Source organism: Pinus tabuliformis, chromosome 3_2 (genome assembly GCF_031772625.1).
Source record: "Pinus tabuliformis cultivar Carrire ecotype Pingquan chromosome 3_2, CPIR1, whole genome shotgun sequence".
NCBI lineage: Eukaryota > Viridiplantae > Streptophyta > Pinopsida > Pinales > Pinaceae > Pinus > Pinus tabuliformis.
This window is the reverse complement of record NC_142302.1, coordinates 1,067,626,131-1,067,630,778: the sequence shown is the minus strand read 5'-3', so window position 1 is coordinate 1,067,630,778 and position 4,648 is coordinate 1,067,626,131. Positions and strand designations below refer to the sequence as shown.

The window sequence follows — 4,648 nt, the reverse complement described above, 5'->3', positions numbered from 1 at the left end:
TCCCCACCATCTCTAATTTATTTTCATAAATAAAATAAAAGTATGCAAATCCAATTTCAAACGCACACTACCAACAGTATTTTGTATAAAATGTATTATTTTAATCCATTTTAATATTATTAATCCATTTTTATTATTTTTATTAAAAAATTGTATAAATAAGTATTAGATTTTGCTTAAAAAAATTAAAAGTATGTTTTCTTTTTTTAAACTAATAAAAAAAATTACTAAAATAAAAACTAATTTTTATAAATTGGTGTTGGTAAATTAGAAAAATAAATTATGTTAACATAGTTTATAACACTGGACACATACACAAGAAAAAAATCACAAAACCGACCTTCATACTTTATATAATAAGCTTGAAATACTTTTCAAACATAAAAACAAAAATTTTAAAAATCCCACAAAAAAAAATCACAAAACCAACCTTGATACTATATGATGATGGTGGTGGTGGTGGTTAACGTACTGAGACCAAATTGGTCTATTGGACCTATAATTTTCTTAATTCTTAATTGTCTGGCTTCTCGTCTTTCTTGGCGAGATTGGTGTCATAGCTTTCTTTTTTTCCTCTACGGTGTTCCATATTCCTTTATCTTGCATCTCCTTCATCTCTTCTAGTTCTTGGAACATTGGTGTCTTAGCTTCGCGATCTGTTGTGTTCGTCCTTTTGAAGATAGTCGGAGAATAAGTTTGTTCTGGGAGATCTGCTTTGCTGTTAAATGAAGATTTATTTTATGATGTATTTGAATTCTCATAACTGTTGATGCTTGAGGGGTTGTCGAGTTCACTTTTTTACTGTTGGGTCGGGCTTTCCCCCTGCTTGACTTGAGAGTTGTTTCTTTCTTGCCCGATTTCTTGCGATTCAGAGTTTTCTGGAGAGTATTCTTCTTTGATGAGAGTGTAATGTTCTTTTTGTGCTCCTTTCCACCATGTAGATCTGTGGTGATTCTTTCTAGCAGAATTTTTCTAAGAGGCTTTTAGGCAATTTTTGGCTAGATGGCCTGCCTCAAAGCAGAATCGACATCTGAAGAGGACACTTTCATAATCAAGTTTCTAGTTCCACACATAGTCTTTACTTGTTAGGTTTATTTCAGCTGGGAATCCGACGCTGAAGCCCATTTCTACACAGATGCGTGCATAAGTGGTTCTAGCATATTCCTATGTTTCTGGGTACCTGCAGTAAAATTTCCCAATTGCATTTCCAATGGCTTTTAGCGAGGAGAAATTTTAGAGATGCAAGGGTAGGTTTGGCAATCTCACCCAAACTGGTGCTGAGGTTATGATTGTTGTTGAGGGATCGAATGATGGGTTCCATAGCTTCATGAATAGGCCTGAGTTTTTCCAAAACCAAGGGCCAGAATTTATAATACATTGTTTCCTTTCAAGGTTTTCAAAATCTATTATAAAATAACCCCTAGCACAGGGGTAGATATTAATTTCATCAGAAATGACAGACTTCCATACCTCCAAGATCCAACTGTGGAGAGTTGTTAACTGCGGCCAAAAACCATTGAACAAGCATATTAGGGCACTTTCAGAAAACTTCAAAGCCTCATCGAGTGAGGCTTGGACCAGCTAGACAGTGGTAGTTGGTGCTTCACTAATGAAATTTTACTCTATTACAAGACTGTTCGAGAGTCCAAATAAACTCCAGAATGCAATCTGCACTTCTTCACGAAGACAGCGAGTGATTTGTAGATGATCGAACTGTTGGGAAATCAGTCCTAGATCTGCAGCATTTACTCTAGGAAATTCGGTCCTGTTTCTAATCTCCATCTATGTTGAGTAAATGCTCGTACTTCTGTTCATGCATTGTTCGATGACCACATAGGGGTTCCGTCCACAGTTTCAATGCAGAATATTAGTGAGAAGCTAACGTTAACCCCTGAAGTGCTCTGCCATAGTTTCAATTTAGTCGCTTGAAATACTTTACTAACATAAAAATAAGAATTTTAAAAATCCCATAAATTTTCTAGTTTGTTTTTATGATTTTTCCATTCAATTTTCCATTTTATTCTTATTATAAATTATTCATTATCTATTTTCCCACCATTTTATAAGAATGTTAACTATGTAATTAATGTTATTGCAAGAAACTTAACTCCCCTCATCTAATAAAATCATAATAATTATAATATTATTTATTATTATAAAATAAATTATTTTTTAAATTATATTTATATTATTAGAATAATTATTGAGATTGTTCGTCACATATCTTAAATGGATTCCGATCGTTAAAAGAGAAAATATCATCACGGCATTATGCATTCATTTTTTTGTGGTTTGCCTGACCATTGATTTCAAAGATTAGAATTTCTCAATAGAGGCCGTGTTTAATGCGTCTACGTAAATTGTTTTCAAAACCTGTCATAAATATGTATATTCAATATTCATTAGAAATCCAAAGTGCGGTCCTTCAATAAACAAGATAGGTAACACTGTGACGGCTTCGGTACTTTAAGAAGGAAGGAGGATGTTTATTTATGCAGCATCCTCTATAGATTTATATCATTGCATTTTGCATACAAATAATTAAGGAGAATTGAGTTGCGGTCAATTTGGAGAAAAGTTGACAGAGTATGCAGGACTTTGATCAGGGTTGAAGAGCCCGAAGTGACGCTCTATCTCGTTCCCAGTTTTCTGCTTTTCGTTGAAAAGAGCGAAGATATAGGTCTCGATGTTCGTACCACGCCTCTTGGGTGTCCCTGAATTCGATAAAACATGTTGGAAGAGATTGTTGTTATAAGCCTCAGCTTTCTCAGTTGTGGCCGCATCGGCGCCAGCAGAAGGCCATCCGCTCTCAGTAACAATGAGCGGGATGTTGGAATATCCCAAGGCTTCCATTGCGGAGAAAAAAGAATCCACCATGGCATCGAACAAGTTGCTGTAGCTGTGATCTCCGTCTCTCACAGCCGTAGCCGTGGGCTGAAAGAGAGCGTAGTCCAGATGAATGTCGTTGCTGTCGCCGGCGTAACTCAAATATGGATACACATTGGCCATGAACGGAGACCCGTTATCTGAAAGAAATTTGAGTACAGAGCTCATGGTATCCTTCACATCGTCGCTGAATGCTCCCTGTGAAGGCGGGTAACTGTTGCCTATAACATTGAAGGCATGGGGGGTAGAGACCTTGATGTTCTGCAGATTGGCGTTCTGGATCGCGGTTTGAATGTTGTTCATGGCAGGAACAAGATACGATACGTACTGCGTGCTAGGCAAAACCTCGTTGCTCACAGCAATATATTTGATACTGGTGCCGGAATAGCAGACAATATTGTCATTAAACCAAAGCATTTGCTGAGTCCTGGCTGGAGGAGATGGCCAGCAAATCGTTGTTATTGACTCCTACAATTACATGGATCGCAGAATTTGCAAAGCATTCAATGCACCACCGTCTGGAATGAAAAGCTTCATTTTCCCGATGTTGTTGCCGCTCAGCAAAGTTACAACCTGGTCTGCAGGTGGCAGATTATCTCCGAGCAAAGTTCACTCCTATTTTATCACCATCTGCACAACCAATTGAATAAAAATAATCAGTTTAATACAACTCCATCGATATTAAGTCTTGAATAACCATTGCATTTCAATAATTAAAGAATAGTTGGGTAATGCTAATTTACCCAACGATTGCACAACAGAAGACGGCAATCAACCCAATCAGGATTCTCTTCATCTGTTCATTAGACGTTGCCATATTTCTCCCAGGAAATGAGAGACTTGATAAACTCTTCCGCGGGGACGACCATTTATAGGAAGCTCGACTGCTCTCCACAGCCATTGAATATTCACAATGTAGACCAAGTTGGATACAGTGAAACTCTTAGATAAATGATTGATAATGTGATTTACGTCGAAACATTTTATCATATAAATTAATATTATTATTTAAATATATTTAGTGTTATTAAATATTTTTAAGTAAAAGATTTAATTAATATTATCAATTTTTCATTAAAATTTCACGGCATGTTTTAATGTTTTTATTAATGTTATTAATTAGTTAATTAACAATATCTTAAATCAAGAGGACTTTGAGTGAACAAGGTTGACTATTGTTAATCATAGAGTTGGCCAAGTCTGAACGTGGTCATGTTTGACTATGTTTGATTTAGTTGATTGACTATACTAAAAGACTAGAAGATGAAAATAACTTTTTCATGAATTGTTTGGCCCTTACTCATATCCACTCTCATTTCCAAAACACTTTCCCTCAGCGAAACTACGGTGACCAAAATGCTTCTTTCCCTCATTGTCTTAAGCTAGCTCCTATAAACCATATTTATAGATTATCATCATCATCAAATTACTCTTTTAAAATAATATATTAATGTATTAACATATCTATATATTATTGTTAAGAAATAAATTAATAATTATTATTATTATTAATTAACATTAATATATTAATTTAAATATTTTTAAATTAATATTTTAATTGATATATTGTGAAATATTTTAATTAATATTATTTATTAATTAATATTCTAATTAATAAAATAATTTATTACTTCAACAACATAAAATAATTTAATAAAATAATATAAAATAATTTAATAAAATAATATAATATAAAAAATATCATTTGACTAAAATAAAATTATTTTAAATAATAATTAAAATTCAATAATGATAAATAGAT

At 33.8% G+C, this 4,648-nt stretch overlaps 1 pseudogene; it reads right to left on the bottom strand.

Moving 5' to 3' along the window:
- Nucleotides 1-2,562: 2,562 nt before the first annotated feature.
- On the bottom strand, nt 2,563-3,423 carry LOC149184345 (glucan endo-1,3-beta-glucosidase pseudogene; annotated as a pseudogene).
- Between the last annotated feature and the right edge of the window lie 1,225 nt (nt 3,424-4,648).